Source organism: Lathyrus oleraceus, chromosome 3 (genome assembly GCF_024323335.1).
Source record: "Lathyrus oleraceus cultivar Zhongwan6 chromosome 3, CAAS_Psat_ZW6_1.0, whole genome shotgun sequence".
Taxonomy (NCBI): Eukaryota; Viridiplantae; Streptophyta; class Magnoliopsida; order Fabales; family Fabaceae; genus Lathyrus; species Lathyrus oleraceus.
In genome coordinates this window covers 472707057-472729083 of record NC_066581.1, presented here as the reverse complement: position 1 = coordinate 472729083, position 22027 = coordinate 472707057, and the positions used below count along the sequence as shown (strand labels likewise).

Below are 22027 nucleotides of genomic sequence, written 5' to 3'. Positions count from 1 at the left end.
GAGGATGTGTGGGGACAAGAGATACGAAAAACTAGAGCATGATCAATGCAATATTTTTGAAAAAGCTCATTATTATATTCACCGCCATTGTCACATTGAAAAGTTTTGACTTTTTGCAAAAACTGAGTTTGAATGAGTTGAGTAAGTGACTTGAACGTTTCAAACACATGAGATTTTCTACTAATAGGAAAAGTCCACAAGAAGTTTGTAAAATCATCTAAGAATAAGACATAATATTTATGACCGGCAGAACTTAAAATTGGAGACATCCATAAATCACTATGTAAAATGTCAAAAGGCATCAAAGTCGTAGTTTGCCTAAAACACAATAGTCACAAACGAAAGAAGAATTAAAAGATTCACAACATATGAAGTTATTTTTGCGAAGGGAATTCAAAACAGACATACCAGGATGACCAAGACGACTATGCCAAAGACTGGATGTAAGACCGACAAAATTGGGAGGAATGGTAACTGGATAAAGATCTCCACGACTGTCACATCTGAGAAGGGTGATCCCCGTCTGAAAATCAGAGACAGTAAAACCAAAAGGATCAAAGGAAACAGAAACATTGTTGTCAGTGGTGGGTCGTCTCACAAAAATTAAATTTTTAATAATTTTCGGGGCATGCAGGACATGGTTAAGGTGAATGGGTTGGTGAGATGTGGTTATTTGTGTGTGTCCGGTGCCGTGAATTAGAATTCCATGGCCACTGCCTACAATGATTTTATGATTTGAATTACTTATAGGAAAATAAGATGAGAGATTACCTTGTGATGCGGCTGTGTGAGATGTTGCGCCCGTGTCCATGTACCACTGATTGTCAGGCGTGTGGAGTGACATGGTGTGCATTGTGGTCTCAATGTCTGTCGATATCTGAGATGAGGTAGAGGTTGCATACACATGAGGACGCTGTCCTAGAATCCCTGGTTGCTTAGGAGGACCGGCAAGGCGTGTCTACTGAGAGGTAGGATACGGACACGGTGGCATAGTCCATGGTGGTGGAGTCCAACCCCATGGTTTCCAGGTTGGGTACTGCTGTTGTTGTTTCCAAGGAGGAGCGGACCAAGGTGAGAGAGCGTTGGAAGCTCCAGAATGAGGTGCACTGCAGTTACCACGTCCTCCTCCGCGACCCTGGTTGCCACGGGAGCGAGAATGGTTGTCGGGGCGGCAGTTGCCACACTGAGAGGTGTCTTCAGTAGATTTCAGATGAGTGGTGTGCATAGCAGCATGAGAGACGTGTTTGCCATATTAGCCATACCGGCTTCTTCTAAAGTGAGCATGGAACGAGCCTGATAGAATGCCGGAAGAGGGTTGCTCTGACGAATCAAAGTAGCAACACTGCGGTAAGCTTCTGGGAGACCAGAGATCAGCTGAAAGACCAGACGATGATTGTTGACAGGGGAACCGACATTTCTCAACTGATCAGAAAGCATCTTAAGACGCTGACAGTAAGCTGAGACATTGGGAAAATCCTCCATACGAGTGTTAGAAAACTCTTGCTCAAGAGTGACAGCTCTAGCATTTTAGTTGTCCTGAAAAATATCTTCCAAGCGATTCCATGCTTCCATTACAGTGGAGTTGGGTTCTAGAATAGTGGTCAGTAAATCGGTAGAAATAGTGGAATAAATCCACTGAAGAACGGTGGCATCAAGAGTGGACCATTGTTCATGGTTGGAGTCGGTAATGGCTGGTGGCTCATTTCCAATAGATGGAACGATGTGATGCAGGACTCGATGTGAGCGAGCATGGATGCGAAAAAGCTCGGCCCAGGTACCATATTGATCTTTTTCCATCTCAAGAATAATATGAATGTGGTTCCTAATATTGGACACGGCAAGTTCGGGATGAAACTCCGATTTGGAACCTCGAAATGTGATGTTCTTGGGCTGGCCGAAATCACCAGTATCGGCGGATTTGTGGGTATCGGCGACAGATTTGTGGGTATCAGCTTCACTGTGTTCTGAATGGTCTGATTCAGACATGGCTGCAGGTTCGACGGTGGCGGCGCGAACAGAGATGGAAGGCGAGAGAATATGGTGGTTCTCGTGTTCGGCGGCGGCGGTAGAGAGTACAGTAGTCCTGTTGCGGCGACAGACTTCGAGGAGGGAGAAGAAACGTGCGGCGGAAGACTGAATGAGGGAGAAGAAGAAACTCGTTTTTTTAGAAAGAGGGATCAGTTAGGATTGATACCATGTAAGATAATGGAAATCGTGTCCTTCTCATTGATCTGAATAAAATATATATACATCAATGTGTAAAATTTGGTCAACTATCTAATTATGATACAACATAATTATAGGAAACTAATTATGACTAATTATAACAAAATATTCTATTCTATCAATTTGAGTATACTAATGAGTCTTTATATAGAGAATTTTATAAAAATATGCAGGGTAAGTTTGAAATATGCTTAATGGATGAAGTCACGTACTTCTTGAGCCTTTAAATCAAGCAAACCGACAAGGGAACTTTTATAAGCCAAACCAAATACCGCTTAGAAGTCCTTAAGAAGTATGATATGAGGAATGCTAAGTCCATCTCTAATCCAATTTCCTTAAACCTTCTCATTGACAAAGATGAAATGGGAAAAGAGATTGACATAATCAAGTATCGAGGTATAATTAGATATTTGCTTTATTTAACAACAAGTCATCGTGGTATTATGTTTATTGTATGTATGTGTGCTAGATTTGAAGCTTCCTCTAGAGAATCACATTTTAAGACCATTAAACGTAATTTAAGATACCTAAATGGTACTCTAAACTATGGTCTTTGGTTCCTTAAGGGAAGTGAATGTAGTTTGGTAGGATTCTCTGACTCTGACTTCAGAACGTGCAAGTCAGATAGGAAGAACACTAGTGGGAAATGTCACATTTTTGGAAATTATCTAATCTCGTGGCATAGCAAGAAGCAACATAGCGTTGCAACTTTCTATCGCCTAGGAAGAATATGTAGTCCTTGATAACTATTATGCACAAGTCCTTTGGATAAAGTAAATTATTTGACTTTGATTTAAAATTAGGATGTGTTACAATCAAATGTGATTACATTAGCGCAATTAGTCTATGATACATTTTGAGAACCCATAATTTTCGGTAGGACCTTGTTATAGATGTCTTGTTCGATACATTTAGACCGACGACAATATCTGTGAAGAAATAGGCGCCTATGAAGTTCTTAATTGACCCTCAGGACGGAAGATTGACACTTAGGACAGTCAATGTTTTGGTATACAGTTGGGTAGGAGGGAATCATGCATGTGTGAACTTGATTGGAGTTTCCCCCTTGTGGGACTGAGGACTTGAGGTTCTATCGCACCACAAACAACTCTTAAAGTCACTTCAAGTAAAGTGGTCAAACAAGAGAAAGTGTGTTCAGACCATCAACATGCTTTCATACCATTTGCATTTGACACTTTTTACTTCATAGCACTAAAGACAGTAAGTAGATCTTTTATAGAAAGTGCAAAGACTCGTGTATAGTAATGTCATCTCTCATAGGCCTATAAAAGTAATTTTTAAAAAGATTGAATTTATCATCTAAATAAAGATAGTGACACATCTTATTATCTGTTTGCCTTTCATTTCTATAAATTACTATTAATATTCATAATTATTATATTTAGTAATTTGATTATTAAATTGATTGAGTTTTAAATTTAATTAAATATTTTTTATAAATTTAGATCAAATTACTTTTGTTGTTGGGAATTAAGAGGGCCAAGGCCCACAATCACCGAACAACTAGCCTTCAAGAGGCAACAAAGCTACAATCACTTCACTGTTAAGTAACTCACACAGAAACTTAGGACAGTTTTCAAAGACACTTAGATTTGACATATCATGCTTATATCTTACCATCACTCTATATTAATTTAGAATATCCTTCACCAATGTTATCCTGCACCAATTGGATGCTAAGAGCCAAATATTTAAGATAGATATTTATGAATCAAAGGACTTTTTGACTGCCCTCTTTTATGATTTTTTATTTTTTATATATTCTATTCTGAAATTAAATTCTTAAAGTTTTTTTTTTAATATCCACTCGTTCAATGGATGAACGAGTTGTTGAAAATATTTTTCTGTAGTGTGGACTCGGTCAATGGTTGGCCGAGTTATTGAAGGAGGGAATTTTATTATTATTATTTTATTTAAATACGTTTATTATTAATAAATGATTTTCATGTCTACACAGATGTTATTGATTCTTCGTGATATTCAAGTCTACACATATGTTATTGATTAATTTTTAATATAAATAATAAATACTTTTCAAATAAAATTATAATTATAAAAGTGGTATTTGAAAAATATTTATTATTAATACTAAGACCGCTAAGAATTTTCCATAATTATAATTAACGATATAAATAATTATATTAAACATTATTATCAAATTAAAATATATCTTTCAAATATATAATTGAATTTAATACTTTATAATATTGTCAAATTAAAATAATTATTATTATAAATCAATTATAATTTTTCATACTTTATTGTTTAAACATTATTTTTCTGAAAATGTGTGGCTAAGATAGATGTTAAAGAGTATATTTTATATATGGAAAAATCATTTTTCACTAATGTAATTAGTTAATTTAACTTTTTTTCTATTTTTTAAATAAAAATAATTATAATTATAATATTGTAAAAATTGTATACAAAAATTAGAAAAAAAGTTTTAGTATTATAAAAATTATATACAAAAAATAAATATAATTATAATATTATAAAAATTATCCACCACAAATTGTATATAATTTTTATAATATTATAATTATAATTATTTTTATTTAAAAAATAGAAAAAAATTTAAATTAACTAATTATATTAGTAAAAAATAATTTTTTCATATATAAAATATACTCTTTAACATCTATCTTAGCCATATAATTTCAAAAAAATAATATTTAAACAATAAAGTTTGATAAATTATAATTGATTTATAATAATAATTATTTTAATTTGACAATATTATAAAGTATTAAATTCAATTATATACTTCGAAGATATATTTTAATTTGATAATAATGTTTAATCCAATTGTGATCCATCGTTTGAAATCACAGGTAGAGATTGCAATTCTATAATAGTACTTAAAAGAGATGTTTTGAAGATATGTTTTCATTATTAGTATCCATTATTTATTACAATTATTTATATTCTTAATTAATATAATTATTTATATCGTTAATTATAACTATGGAAAATTCTTAGCGATTTTAGTATTAATAATAAACGCTTTTTAAATACCACTTTTATAATTATAATTTTATTTGAAAAACATTTATTATTTATATTAAAAATTAATCAATAACATCAATGTAGATTTGAATATCACGAAGAATCAATAACATCGGTGTAGACTTGAAAATCATTTATTAATAATAAATGTATTTAAATAAAAAAAAAAATTTGCTCCTTCGATAGCTCGGCCAACCATTGGCCGAGTCCACACTATAGAAAAATATTTTCAGCAACTCGTCCATTCATTGGACGAGTGAATACTAAAAAAATGCACTTTACGAATTTAATTTTAGAATAGGGTATATAAAAAATAAAAAAATAAAAAAGGGGCAGATAAGTCAAAAAGTCGAATCAAAGTTTAAAGTTTATTTTTAAGGCTTTAATTGATGTGGTAATAATAGGAAAATTTTACCTTATACCCCTACATTTATCCTTATACCCCTACATTTTATAAAAAATACCAATTTTATCCTTATATATTTTTAAATAATTTATTATTTTATTATTTAAATATTTTTTAAATTTTATTTTACATATCGGAAGACTTTGTAAAAGAATTCCGGTAGTCATTTTTCACGTATTTTTAAAACTTTTTTTATGTACCGGAAGACTTTACAAAAGAGTTCCGGTACACAAAAATTGACTATCGGAACTCTTTTACAAAGTCTTCCGGTATAATAAAAAAAAGTCAAAAAATGTTTGAAAAATGAGTACCGGAACTCTTTTGCAAAGTCTTTCGGTTCACAAAAATTGATTACCGGAATTCTTTTACAAAGTCTTCCGGTACACAAAAAAATGATTAAAAAATATTTGAAAATGACTACCGGAACTCTTTTGTAAAGTTTTCCTGTACATAAAATTTGACTACCGGAACTCTTTTGCAAAGTCTTCCGGTACACACAAAAAAATGTTAAAATATTTGAAAAATGACTACCGGAACTCTTTTGCAAAGTCTTTCGATACACAAAAATTGACTACCGGAACTCTTTTGCAAAGTCTTCCGATACACAAAAATTGACTACCGGAACTCTTTTGCAAAGTCTTCCGGTATATAAAAAAATATTAAAAAAATAATGGAAAAATGACTACCGAAACTCTTTTGCAAAGTTTTCCGATACACAAAAATAAAATTTTAAAAATATTTAAAAAATAAAATAATAAATTAATTAAAAATATATAAGGATAAAATTGGTATTTTTTATAAAATGTAGGGGTGGAAAGATAAATGTAAGGGTATAAGGTAAAACTTTCTAATAATAGTATAATACTCTTTAAATTGAACTTATTTTAAAAAATATTATGTACTTTTTATAAAAAATAAACTAAAAAATTGTTTTATATATTAAGTTAAATTAAAAAAAATTGAAATCAAAATATTCTTCATTATTAAAAATAAAATCTTGTGCCTTAAACACACACATTAAAAAATTTATAAATAAAAATTTTATATTAAAAATAATTGCATATTTTTACTAAAATTAATACATAATTTTCAAAACTATTTTTTTTCTGTTTCTTAAGGCACAAGATAGTAAATATTTTTTAAAAAACATTCCAAAACATATAATAACTCACTTAAAAAAAACTTCTAACACATTTAACAAAAAAAAAAGTAAAATATATCGATTTCGCGAATCGCGTGCGAAGAGGAGTTATGGGTCTGACGAATTTCATTATTTTCATACTCTGAGAGAAACATCTCATTTTTTTCATGAGTTGCTCATTGCACCTTGGTATTACTCTTAAACCCTGTGGATTGCGGGAAATGTCCCTCTCATTTTGAGATTCTAACGCATAACATATTGGAAGAGAGTTAGTTCACAAAAAAACTACATATAAAATTCTAAACCCCAACACTTATATGAGCATTGGATGCAATCCGGTAATGAAAAATTTAAGGATTTGAGAGTGATATTAAAAGCACAATGAGCAATTTCTCTTTCTGTCAAATATTTTTTAAATATTCAGGGTCAGCCCAGGTTTTAAAAGTCTGCACCAAGAAATCCTAAAATTACAGCCCAGACAAAATTGGGAGCCTTGCGCATGAGTTTTTTTTATAATAATATTCAAGTTAGGTTTGTGTTAATATATTTGAATTTTTAAAATTGTTTAGGATTCCTAATAAACTCTCTTCTATTTATTTTATAAACTTTTGCGGATTATTCATGAAAAGAATTTATTTTTATTTTATTTTTACTACAGAAATAGTCTAATCTCATAATCCGCTTCGTACGAAATATTATAAATTTAAATATTGCTATGTTTATAAATATAAGTTTATCTGAAGAAAAATTATGTAATTATGTTAGAGTTGTATAGAGAAATTTTACAGAATTATATTCTTCTTCTCCTTTATCGTTCTTTCTTTTTTTCTTTCTCCATTGTTCTTCTCTTTCATTGTTATTGTGTGGGTGATAGTAATCTTGTTCATCAAAATTGATTGAAATTTTTCATAGGTTGTGGTGGATTTCCAGCATCTAGTATCAAGAGCTCCAGTTTAAACGATTCGTGGGAAGAAAATCATCATGGGAACGAATCATCCAAACGGACATTTTCCAGCAAATCTTTCGATTCTCAAGAACAACAATTATGAGAATTAGTGCAAGCAGATAAAGACTGTGTTCTGTTATCAAGATCTTTGTGATCTTGTGAAGGAAGGAGTAACAACGCTTGCAGAAGACACGACAGATCAAGAAAAGGCTACACATAAAGAATTGAAGAAGAAAGATTATAAAGCTCTCTTTATAATTCATCAATGTGTTGATGCAGATAACTTTGAAAAGGTTAGTGATGCATAGTCAACGAAAGAAACATGGGAAATTCTGTAGAAATCGTTTGGAGGCGCAAATAAGGTGAAAGATGTGAGGTTACAAACTTACAAGAGGACATATGAATTGCTTCAGATGGAAGACAATGAAAGCATAACTGATTTCTTCACCAAGGTTACAAAACTGGTGAATCAAATGAAGGTATGTGGAGAAGTGTTGACATCAAGATCTGTTGTTGGAAAGATCTTGAGGTCGTTGGCTCCAAAGTTCGACCATGTGGTAGTAGCCATAGAAGAGTCGAAAGATTTGTCAAAATTGACAAAGGAAGAGCTTCAAGGGACACTTGAATCTCATGAACAAAAAATGGCTGAAAGAGTTGCAGGAAAGTCGAAGAGTGATATGGCTTTGCAGGCGCAATCAGCAAAAGAAAGAAAAGGCAAAGGAAGTTGTAATGGCAACAAAGGCAGAGGAGGCTAAAAAAAGTCGACTAGTCGAAATCAGCAAGAAGGAAACTGGTCGAATCAGAGAAAACCCTGGAACCAAGGCAATCAAAGAGGAGGTATTGTAGGTAGAGGAAGAGGTGGTGGTCAAAAGCCTGACAAAAGTCACATTCAGTGTTACAATTGTCAGAAGTATGGTCATTATTCTAGTGATTGTCCAGAAAAGCAGAAGAATCAAGAAACTTATGCAAAGCTGGCGAAATATGAAGAAGAAGAGACATTGCTGGTGGTTACAACGAGAGATGAAGAGATTCAAGGACCAGTGGTACTTAGACTCAGGATGCTCATCACACATGTCAAGAAAAAAAGATTGATTTGTCAACATAAATCCCTCAATGAAGAACATGGTGAAATTTTTAACACTCTAGCAGCTGAAGGTGTTGGTGATGTTCTAATCATGAGGAAAGATCACAAGTGATCATTAATTTCAAATGTGTTATACATACCAGGCATGAAGAGAAATTTGCTCATCATATGATAGTTAATCGGAAAAAACTACAACGTGTCGATTGAAGACAAGATGATGGGATTTCTCGAATCAAATGAGAGGTTGATCTTGAAGGCTCCAATGTCTCAGAACATAACCTTCAAGATTGAGCTTAATATGATGGAGCATAAGTGCATTGCAACAACAACCAACAGAGATGAGTGGATATGGCATTATAGACTTGGTCATCTCAATTTCAAAGATATCAAATATTTGAAGAGAAGAAATATGGTTTCAGGATTACCAGAAATCGACATTCCAAACGAAGTGTGTGAAGAATGTGTGCAGGCGAAGCAACATAAGAATAACTTTAGTAAGGATGCAGGAAGCAGGTCGAAGGAAATTCTTGAAGTCATATACTCTGATGTATGTGGTCCACTCCAGGTGGATTCGATTGGAGGTAATAAATACTTTGTTACATTCATAGATGATTTCAACCGAAAACTATGGTCTTTCTGATCAAGAAGAAAAGTGAAGTGATCGAGGTATTTGCCAAGTTTAAATCTATGGTCGAAAGACAAAGCAGTCAAAAGATCAAGATTTTGAGGACTGATGATTGTGGAGAATATGTGTCGAGATACTTCGACGCGTTATGTATGAAAGAAGGGATTATGCATGAGGTGGTGTCACCCTACACTTTACAGTAGAATGGAGTCACATAAAGGAAGAATAGAACCATCATGAATATGATTAGAAGTATGTTGAAAGGAAAACATCTACCCAAAGAATTATGGGGAGAAGCTATGTCGACTACGACATATATCCTGAACAGATGTTCGACAAAGAAGCTAGAAGGAATCACGCCAAAAGAATGTTGGTCCATTGTCAAGCCTAGCTTGAGTCTGTAGCGGGGTATTCGTTACCATTGGAGATATTGACTAAATCCAAGGTAAATCATACAAGTCGAGTCGCCACCGCACTTCTATTTATCCAAAGGAATGGTTAGAAAGCGAACAAAAACCTAAAAGTTTTATCGAATAAAAAACTAGTAAAAATATCAGAGATCTGGGTAAGGGGGTTGGTTATGCAATGGGAAGGTGTTAGGCACCCAAAGAATCCTAGGTACTCCTAGGGAGCCCTTTTCACATTTGTTGCAAAGGTTGTTGTTTTTGTGAAAATTTATTTGTGCAAACATGATTGAAGGGATGAGAAAAGCGTGTATGTTTATCTAATGTACTACTTACTAAAAGAAAGGTCAAAAGAAAATGACTCGCACGGATGTCACATCCACTGCATACGTATCTCATCTGAATCTGAGAATCAGAGTCTTCGTAGCTCGGCTACCTATGGGTTAAAGAGGAGTGTTCTCGGTAAGACATCGCATCTTATACCTACGTATCTCATCTGGAATGAGAATCAGAGCAAAACGTAGTTCGACTAACTACGGGTTAAGGGTTGAACGATGTTACTACGCGATCTACCGGATGCTCGACCTTTGGAGACTCATTCGCCTGTAGTAGAAGGAGTAAACGTGTTCTTAGAAGAAGAAAAATCAATGAGTTTGGGGTGTTTTAGGGATGCTCATGCAAAAGGGAAGTCCTAGATGAAGGAACCGTGCTACCTTAAATGACATGCCACGAGAGGCTATACGAAACCTAAGAAATCGGTAACATGCGGGAAAAGTAAAGTACCACGCGGATAAGGATCCGAAGTAACAACAATTTAAGAGGTAAGAAAACCAAAGACCCTTCCAAGCTAAGCACCATCAAAGAAAACGAGTCAGTACAGGTAATCAGAATAAACCTCCAGGTGGTATCCCACAAATAAAGTGGAATACCAAGCAAGCTATCCCTGCAAGAGGATGTGAGCCCTCACAAACACTCAACAAACAGGTTAGAGTAATATGAAAGAATTATGAGAAAACAATGCCATGACAAACACAAGACAAATTAGAGCAAACAGGAAAAAACAACTACTGTCGCGATCGCTGCTGCATCGCCTAGCGAAAGCTTAGCGAAGCTTCGCTGTAGGCTCGCCTAGCGAAGGTGCTAGCGAGCGCCTACGGGTTCTGGATTTCCCATTGATGACAGTACGATTTTAGGGACTCCAAACCCTATGGTATCCCTTTCAGAAATCAAGTGATCAAAACATTCAAGGTATTGTTTACACATTCATGCATATCTAAACCCGTGGGCAAAAACTGAACGATACCTCACACATTCAGAGTATTCAAATTAAAAGCATAGAGTAATGGGGATAAGGGCAAACCTGATTAGAGAGACCGATGAAACTCGAAAGGCACGACTGGGTTTGCAAAGCAATGTTAGGGTTTGCGTGAGGCGGAGGCGAAAGTGTGTGAGTCCGAGTGAACCTTTCAGAGTTGCCTGGAGGTTGCTGTAGATTAGTTTGTAGGTTTCCCTTCTGTCTCTTTTCTCTCTCTTTTTCTCCAGGGTTTGTAATAGTCTCCAGCCTCTGTTTCTCAAATGAAGCTCTGGTATTTATAACCTGATTTTGGTGGCTTGGTGGGCTCAGAATCAAGCCCAAAATTTTCTGTTATTTTCCAAAATGTGCGCGCTTCGCCTAGCGAGCATGACAATTCAGAGACAGATCTTGCTCTTTCCAGATTAGCATTTTGAATGATGAATAGATCCCATTGGAACATGTTGGTGATAACCCACGTCATTCCTTTGTATTGACTGATCCCCCGAATAGAATCCACAAAGTGTCTTGGATGATACTCAAGCTTTAAACAAAAGATGTTAGTGACACATTTTTGTGCTTTTGGTTAGTAAACAAAAGTAAGAGAAACAATGATATATAATTCAAGCATGCTTGGTGATCTCAAACCAATCACAAGGAGTCCCACCCAAAGGCAAAGGGAACCAAGATGCTAAAGATCCTTGAGGCAATGCAAATGCAATGTTATGATGCCATGAGGGATCTTAGGGTCAAAATTGGGGTCTTACAGATGCCCCTATTTAAGGTCATTCTAGTCGGATAAGTGAAGGTTAAAATCTTCGTCTCGACGGGGTAGAATGGGCTTAAATAATAACAAAGAGACGAATTTAAGTCCCTAAGAGACCTCATGATGCAAATGTAGGTATGAAAAATGGTAGCACTCTGTGGAGATATGTGTCCACAAAAGCAAAGAAATCAGAAGCCACTGATAATCCATATGAGCAATTCACTCCATGGGACCAAGACCCTGGGGACTCTCCTGGGGATAGAAAAGGGATAAAAATGCGCGAGCAGGTCACGACTCAAAGCGTGGGGAACAGAATTCCAAAGGGAAAAGATCCAATGGAAAGACTCGAGCTGACTTGAAGATGCATGTATTGGGGAATATGCCAATACAACAAAAAACTATTCACAACGGATACTTCGGATAAAATCCGGATGAAAACAATCCACTAAGGGCCTTCGCTGGGGATGTCTAAAAGGACACTCCTGGGGAAACAGCGGGACGAGGTATTACAGGTTTACTGGGTAATAAGCTCAACGAGACATGGGATCTGAACACCGACGAAAGGGCGAGAGATACAACATGCTCGGGAAGAATGAATATCTAAGACCGGTATAAGGGTGAGAGATATCAAAACTTCAAAACGTCTGAGGAAAACCTAAAAGGTATACTTCAACTCAGGGATTCTGACTCCACAGGGGACAAAAAGTCATAATAGGGAGCAGAGAGGAAGGAACACCAGGGATACCGGTTACTGGGCATATAATAGGTGACCAACCAAGACGTGAATTGGGGAATATTCCCAAAACACTCATCATCCAAAAGAGGGCTAAAAGCAAACTCGATTACAGGATGGATATTCGACTCCACAAAGGGGATACGAATCTTACTCAACTGGGGAAGAACAAAAGGCTTCAGACCCGAGAGTGCATGAGATATACTATCTATTACTGTCAGAACGTAGATAATATACTCGCATGGACGATTATCCACAACCGGTTACTGGGTTAATAAAGGATAAATCGACCGAAAAGAAAAGGCATCGGGATACCGAAACTAGGTATATAATGATGATCAATTCAGGAGAGAAACAATCGTTACCAACAACAACAAGGTAGACGAGAGATGACCCGCTGGGGATAAATTGCGTAATCAGGGCAATTATCCAAGCAGACGAGGGGATATCATCACCGAATATTGGATGAAGATAACTGTCACCAATTAAAGATGAGCAAAAATAGTTACTCTGCAAAAAGGGAAGAAATAGGGTTTACAACTACCAGTATGAGGGTAGAGAAACACAGACTCTGCCGGGGATAATAATTACTAATTATTGAGCAATTATTCATTTACCACGGGGAAACAAGAAAAGAGTCTCAAGAGACCGATCTAGGATCAAACTAGATAGGCACACCAAATCAAGACTTGTCCCGGTGAGGATATAACTCAATGGGGGAAAATCATCCCAGTATATGTGTTGGGAAGGAACAAAAACAATCGACATCCATGAGGATATAACCCGGTGGGGAATATGGAAGAAAGGATAGACGCTTTCTGCCTATGGAGCTGACTCTATATGGAGAGATCAAACACACACGTCTGCTTGGGGAAGTATATCACCAAATAGCAGGAGACAGCAAACAACGATATATGGCAAAGAATTCAACATGAATATCTGAATGTTATAATTATGCATGTATATGCGTGGTTTATGTATGATGTATGCTGACAAACAGACATATCTAACACAACCAGGTCCAGGAATCAACCGACCGGTACTACATCTCAAGAGAGAAAGCCAAGTTCACCGGAGAGTATCCAATCTGCTAGGGATCAGAGATACCAGGAAGCAAAGAACTCTGCAGGGGATGAATCATCAATCATTCCAGCTGGGGACGAGAGTTATCATAGACAAGGTCCACCACACCAACAACTCTACTGGGGAATTTATCCGAGGAGATAAAGGATTTATCGGGATCAACCACTAAATACCGCTCTTGCCCAAAGAGATCCAAGCTGCTGAGGAAGAAAGATTGCTACTCTGCTGAAGGGAAGAGAGGTGACTCTCAACAAGCAATCCACTTGGTAGGATAAACCACAAAAGGTTCCGGAGGGAGGAGATACAGTCATGCCAGGAATATGGACAAAAATCTTACCCTGTTGGGGACCGTACCACCCTTGGGAGAGCACTAAGGATCTCCTAAGTATCCTTTCGTCATTGTGAATGTTCACTTTGTTTAAAAACAAATTATAAAAAATTTGATCGTTTAAAACAATGATATTTTCTTAATCAAAACATGCAAAATATTTGTTGAATAGAAACAGATAAGAGTGCCAATAATTGGATAAAAGGCTCAGATTTATTTGATAGAATGGTAGTCTGCGAATGGCAAGACTCCATAGATCTTTACAAATTTGAAATTGGTGATATATATTGGAAAAGGGCTACATTGAACATAATGACCATTTCTCCACCAATTCTGAATCCGATGTATTTGAAGCTTTGGCTGATAATGGGCAAGGATCTCTGATGGACGATAATTGTAGAACAAAGTCTTGTCAGGATGCAGTTACTTGCCAAATCCCTAATTTTTGCCTAGATTGCCCCAGGATGAGGTACTAAATCTAGCGGGATACATATATCATTATTATATATTTTTTGTGTCTCTAACTTTTGCCTGGATCGCCCTTTCGGGTTTTCAATCCACCGAGACGCTCATTTTTGCCTAAGCCGCCCTTTCGGGTTTTCAACTTAGCGAGCTATTCAGTTTTTTTTAGGCGAAGTATTTCTTGACTGCATCTAAGTTCACAGGACGAGTGAAATCCTCCCCATCCATAGTTGTAAGTATCAAAGCACCGCTTGAAAAGGCTCTCTTAACAACATACGGACCCTCATAGTTTGGAGTCCACTTGCCCCTAGAATCGGGCGCGAAAGACAAGACTTTCTTGAGCACAAGGTCACCTTCTCGGAACACACGAGGCTTGACCTTCTTATCAAAAGCTTTCTTCATTCTCTGCTGATATAACTCACCATGGCACATGGCAGTCAATCTCTTCTCTTTAATCAAGTTTAGCTGGTCATAATGAATCTGAACCCATTCAGCATCAGTCACCTTGGCCTCCATCAAGACTCTCATTGATGGGATCTCCACCTCTACTGGGAGTACAACCTCCATGCCATAAACAAGAGAGAAAGGGGTTGCCCCTGTTGAAGTGCGGACAAATGTACGATAGCCATACAAAGCGAATGGTAGCATCTCATGCCAATCTTTGTACGTAACAACCATCTTCTGGATAATTTTCTTGATATTCTTGTTAGCAGCTTCAACAGCCCCATTCATCTTGGGTCTGTACGGAGAAGAATTATGATGTGCAATCTTGAATTCATTACACAGCTCTTTCATCATCTTGTTATTCAAGTTAGATCCATTATCAGTAATGATCTTATCTGGCACACCATATCGGCATATGAGTTGATTCTTGATAAACTTCACGACCACCTGCCTGGTCATATTTGCATACGACGCCGCTTCAACCCACTTGGTGAAGTAATCAATTGCTACGAGAATAAATTTGTGTCCATTGGACGCTTTCGGCTCTATCATGCCAATCATGTCAATTCCCCACATGGAGAAAGGCCATGGTGATGAGATCACATTCAAAAGTGTCGGGGGAATATGAATCTTATCAGCATAAATCTGACACTTGTGGCATTTCTTCACAAATTTGCAGCAGTCAGACTCCATTGTCAGCCAATAGTAGCCTGCTCTCAACATCTTTCTAGCCATGGCATGTCCATTGGAATGAGTACCAAATGAACCCTCATGGACCTCAGTCATCAACAGGTCTGCTTCGTGTCTATCCATGCATCTGAGCAGAACCATGTCAAAATTTCTTTTGTAAAGCACTTCACCATTGAGGTAGAAACTGCCTGACAATCTCCTCAAAGTCTTCCTATCTTTTACAGATTGTCGCATACGCGAAAAACAACCGGCGGGAAAAAGACACAGAGTCGCCACCGTGCGTTATTTATCCCAAAGGAGGGAAAGGAAACGCTTGAAGTAAACCTGAAAAAGGGAAAGGAATGGTCTTACGACCAGAGATTGCTAGGATCGGGAGTCGGTTACGCAAGGGGAAGGTATTAGCACCCCTCACGTCCGTCGTACTCGACGGGATCCATGCTCAAAAGAAAAGAATAAGGTTGTTGAATAACTGCTCAAAGAATGCACACACACTAGAATAAAACACAGGAGAAAGAAGACGGAGAAAGCGGACTCGGCAGGATGTCGCATCCTGGGCCTACGTAGTTTGTCAGACACAAACATCAGAGTCGACGTAGTTCGGGGAAATGGGGAACGTGCTCGCTAGGACATCGCATCCTATGCATACGTATCTTCTCTAACCAGAGAAAGAATCAGAGCACCCGTAGCTCGGCTAACGCACGCCAAAACACTGAAAAAGGACGCTGAGACGTCAAGAGAAATATACAACAGGAAACGGAATGCCAATAAATGGTCTTACATCTGACTCGAACAAACAAACGCAAACAGGAAACAAAATGCCAATAAATGGACTTACATCCAACTACACAAACAACAAACAAACGGGAAACCGAATGCCAATAGATGGACTTACATCAGACTCCGAACAAGCAAACGCCAACAGGAAACGGAATGCCAATGGCTGGTCTTACATCCGACTCCTAACACACACCCACGAAAAGAAGAAGGGTCTCGATTACAACTGGGGCAAGAGAAAAGGAAGGTCTCGATCGCAACGAGGGCGAGAGAAAAGGAAGGTCTCGATCGCAACGAGGGCGAGAGAAAAGAAGGATTAATGTTAGTCGTCAGTCAAACTCGACAAGACATCGCATCTCGTGCCTACGTATCTCATCTGAACATGAGAATCAGAGTTGCCGTAGTTCGGCTAAACTATTTCTGTTTGTTTTGTGTTTTTTAGATGAACAACATCACTACGCAATCTACCAGATGCTCGACCTTTGGAGACTTACTGTCATACCCCAAAATTTGCCCGTTGGTATTACAAAGCATTTCTCAAGACCCTCCGACTTATTCTGCAAGGCACCGACATCAAGTGAACAAAAGCCCAGCTTACAACAGGCCCAACCCAAAAGAGGCCCAAAATAGCTTGCTCGCTAGGCGAGCAATCCCTTCGCCTAGCGAACGCTTCGTCATGACACTCGCCCAGCGAAGCGTCAGATCCAGGAAAAGGCCCAGACCTAGTTTGCTCGCTAGGCGAGCAATTCCTTCGCCTAGCGAAGCTTGCGAAGTTTGAGATTTTTGGACCTCATTTTAAGCCCATTAGGTCACCACTACCTCTACTATAAATACCTGCTCCTCTGCCACGAAAAAGAACACACACAGAGACGGACGAAGACGGACGGAAACACGCATCCAGAGGGAGAAACACAGAAACCCTGCTGATCCAAAGATTTCAGAAGGCGGAAACCCTGAAGGCCGCTTACCCGTGCCGAAGCTACCGCCGCCCAACTCAATCCGGCTCGCCAATTCAAGGTTGCAACTCGATTTGCAAACAGGTTTGCCTCACTATTATCGTTTTAGTTCTTAATTGGCATATGATATCACTTTAGGATATTAATTGACACATGATTATCACTTGGCATTCTTATTTTGCATGTGATACCGCATTAGTGTCTTAATTTGCATGTGACATCGTTTTGTACTCTCTTTTGGCATATGGTACCACTTCATGTTCTTAATTAGGGGAGGATATCATAATTGAATTCATAAACATTTTGAAGCTTTGCATGAGAATTTAAATGTGCTTGAACATTGTGAAACTGAACCATATAATTATGTGTTAGAGGCCATAGGCCATGCTGCTGATTGAGGTCATAATTTCAAACCCGTGGCCGCTCGCTAGCTCATCGCTAGGCGAGCCCGCAGCGAGCCTTCGCTGAGCCTTCGCTAGGCGAAGCAGAAGCGAACAGGACAGGGGCTGCTTGGTCCCTTTGTTGCCCGTTTCATACTTATCTAATCATGACTCTGCATCATTTTGCTTAAATTCCTGGCTGTTATATTCATTTTGTGATGCAATTTCCAATTGTGTTTATCTCAATGCCATAATCTGTGTGTTAATGGTGTAAAGGCTAGCATACTTCCGAAGAAATAACCGGCTAGGTACACCGCTTTATGCATGGGAAGACTTTCATGGAGATGGACTCTAAATTATGTCACTTTAATGTGAAAATTCACATTGGTTGCCTAACCAATTTTAATGTATTGATCTTTAATGTGTTGATTTTAATGTATCGATTCAATGCGGTATCACCATAATTACCTAATGAACTTAAAACATGGACTTTAAATAAATGATATCGGACCTCTCTTTATTACCCCACGATTACAATATTACGGTCATGTCCCGCGAATATGGGGATATCCTTAGCAAAGACCCGTCGGTAAAAAAAATCATCATAGTCCCTCGAATGTTGCCTTCAAAAATACGATGTTGTCCCTCGATGACCCTTCGGTGTAGCCTACGGTTAAATGATGATAGTCCCTTCGAATGCTAAGGTATCCTCACAACTGTTGCCTTCAATGACCAATCGATGACCCTACGATGACCCTTCTACATCCCAAGGATAAAACTACTTACTTCTCAATAGTAAGGACAGTTTTACCCTCATAAGGATAGGAAACGCCCGGAAAAGACCTCGGACAGGTATAACCCTAATTGCTCATTCATAACCAAAAAATACACTTTTCACCTCACACCTTTCAAACATCTTTTTTGGAAAATCACCACTTAGCATACATCCGTACTAGGATCATTGCCAAGTTATATTTTTCTAAACTATTTTCGAAAAACTAAACGAGATAACCACTTTGTATACATTCATGCAAGAATCATTACAAAGTTAAATTCTCGTTTTCAAAACATTTTTCACACATTTCTCAACCACCTTTTTCAAACTAGAAAACATAAATGATTGAGCAATTAAGAGCCCATGGATAGCCATGGATACAAAGGGTGCCTAACACCTTCCCTTTGTATAAAGTACCTCCCGAACCTAAGAATTTAAAATTAAGGTCTTTCCTGTTCTTTTCCACCTTTCCTTAAGGGATAAAAGAAAAGTCGGTGGCGACTCTTGCTAACCGCGACATTGCGATTAAAACCACAAAAAGTCCAGTTAACCGTATGACAGAACTGGCGACTCTGCTGGGGACTAAAGAGAGGTCCACCTTAAAAATCATTTATGTTTGCATTTGTTCTTTCGTTTTAAGGGATTGTCTGAGTGAAAGATCCTACACCCGGATCTAGTGTACCTTAGGTAAGTAGCAATAGATCATCGCGACTATCCGGCGTATACTGGAATGGTTAAAATGATGGCTACGGTTAATGTGACACTTTGGTTGTCCTGATGTTCCTCATGTTACTTGAGGAAAAATTTGGCTTCCGCGTGGTGTCATCAAAGCATTAACCAGACCTTTAGAACCCTAATTGACTCATCCTAGCCATTAGAAAGTAGTGAGATAACTGGCTTCGGTTCCGACTGCAGTTGGTTGATACTCGATACTACACTCTTTGAGATTGGACTTTAGGGAAGCTTCGGTCAACCACTTGGTGTTGCACTGAAGTGGACTTAAGGAAAGGTCGATGATTTGAGATCCTTCTAGAACCCGGTTACTATTCTAGGACAGGTTGAACCAACCAAACTTCAGTGGGGAGGGTACGTACCTATGGAACTCATGCAAGCCTTAAAACCTAGGAATAATTGTTGTGTGACATGCTTGTGCTTGCATAACATCATAACATCATAACATCATAACATCATGGCATTATACTAACCATTTCAAGGACTTAGGAATTTAGCTTTGCTCTGTCGAACAGGTTATGGCTTCCAGGAAGACTATCCGGGTCAATCTTGTAGCAATCTCTCCTCAACTCAAGGATTTGGTGTCAGAACTCTCCGATCATGCTCAGTTCAACAAGAAACATGGTCATCTTCTCAACTTAGTTACCACTGGTTTCAAGGAAGATATGATGAGAGTCCTATTCCAGTTCTTCGATCCTAAGCATCATTGCTTCACTTTCCCAGATTATCAGTTGGTACCCACATTAGAAGAATTTTCCCAGCTGCTTGGGATACCTATTCTTGATCAAATGCCCTTCAGTGGTCTGGAAAAGATTCCGAAATCTGAAGAAGTGGCCGCAGCTTTACACATGACGAAATCTGACATTGAGACCAATTGGGTAACAAGGAGTGGAACGAAAGGTTTACTTGCCAAATTTCTGATAAGTAAGGCCCGAGAATTCCTAAAAGTTGTGAATGTCCATGCTTTTGAAGATGTTTTAGCATTGCTAATCTATGGTTTGGTGCTATTCCCTAATCCGGACCAATTCATAGATGTGAATGCTATTAAGATATTCCTCACACATAATCCTGTGCCTACCTTGCTTGGAGATGTCTTGCATTCCCTTCACACTCGTACTATGAGGAGGCAAGGGACTCTCATGTGCTGCGTACCTTTGTTGTCTAGGTGGTTTATTTCGCACCTTCCTCAATCAGTCCTAAAGAATGATCAAAATCTGAAATGGTCTCAAAGGATAATGGCACTCTCCCATTCAGATATCCGTTGGTGTTCTAACCTCAGAGAAAATGTTATCATCATCGACCGTTGTGGGGAATTCCCTAATGTACCACTCCTGGGGATAAGAGGAGGTATTACTTATAATCCTGCCTTAGCCCTACGTCAGTTTGGGCATGCTCGAAGAGATGGTCCACATAAAATGATTATTCAAGGTACAGTGTTTGACTATGACAATGACTCTCAAGGTCTCCGCCAAAGGTTTGTACGAGCTTGGGGCATGGTGAAAAGAAGCAATTTAGGAAAGAAAAATTCTATTCCTATGGAGCCTTATCTCAGATGGGTACGCGCCAGAGCTCACGAACTTGTCATGCCATATCTTACAGTCGGACCATTGATTGTTGAATCAGAGGCCGAAGGAGCTACTTCCCAGATCATTCCTTATCCAGATATGCCTACTGATGTTGAGGAATTGAAAAGATCCTGGACCCAGTTGAGAGAAGAGAGAGATACTTTCGAAGCTCAGTTCAATGCAGAAAGGAAGAAAGTGTTAGAGCTCACCAGTCAGCTTAATGAGGAACGAAGACTCAATGCATATCTTCGCCCGAAAAGAAGTCGCCCCTGGGAGACTTGAGCTTTGTATTTTTACTATTATTCCTTTTGTAATGAACATTGATTAAAAAAAAAAAAAAAAAAAGTAGCAATAAAACATTTCCCTCTTGTTGGGGATTTATGCAGAGTTAAATTCCAAAAGTCCTTGAAAACATTTCATACATTGCATAGCATAACATTGCATAACAGGTGTTCTAAAAGACCATATTCTCACGGTCTGCCTCTTAAACAGAAAAATGGATCTCGAACAGACTGTCAAAGATCTCCAGACTCAGAATGCTCAATTCAAGGAGATGATGCTGAGCTTATCCAAGGGACAGGAGGAACTGAAGGCTCTTTTGGCCGAAAAGAAGAAGGACAAGAAAGCTGTGAGCTTCATTAACCCGGGCAGAAAGCGTAAAGGACAGGCTACGGGAATCAAATTTGGAATCCCGAATGGCCCAGAAGAGGGGGCGGAAAAGGATTCAGAGGAGGAGGACGCTGATTTCTCTAACCCTGAGGATGAGGAGGAAGAGTATGAAGATGAATCGTACTCTCCAAGGGATGATAAATACAAACTGCTGGAAGAACGCATGCTAGCCATGGAGGGTCAGCAGACACCTGGTCTGGATTTCGAAAGTTTGGGTCTGGTCTCCGATGTGACTATTCCTCGCAAATTCAAAATCCCCACTTTCAATAAGTACGATGGTGCGTCTTGTCCTCAGATGCATCTAAGGGCTTATGTGAGAAAGATTCAGCCGCATACCACTGATAAGAAACTATGGATCCATTTCTTCCAAGAAAGTCTGTCTGGCACTCAATTGGAATGGTATTATCAGCTCGAGAGTTCTGACATCCGCACCTGGACTGATTTAGCAACAGCTTTCTATAAGCAGTACCAGTACAATTCAGAATTAGCACCTACTCGGCTACAGTTGCAGAATATG

At 38.1% G+C, this 22027-nt stretch overlaps 1 pseudogene; it reads right to left on the bottom strand.

Moving 5' to 3' along the window:
- Nucleotides 1-958: 958 nt before the first annotated feature.
- LOC127131698 (uncharacterized) overlaps nucleotides 959-22027 on the bottom strand; it is a 46353-nt pseudogene continuing 25284 nt past the window's right edge.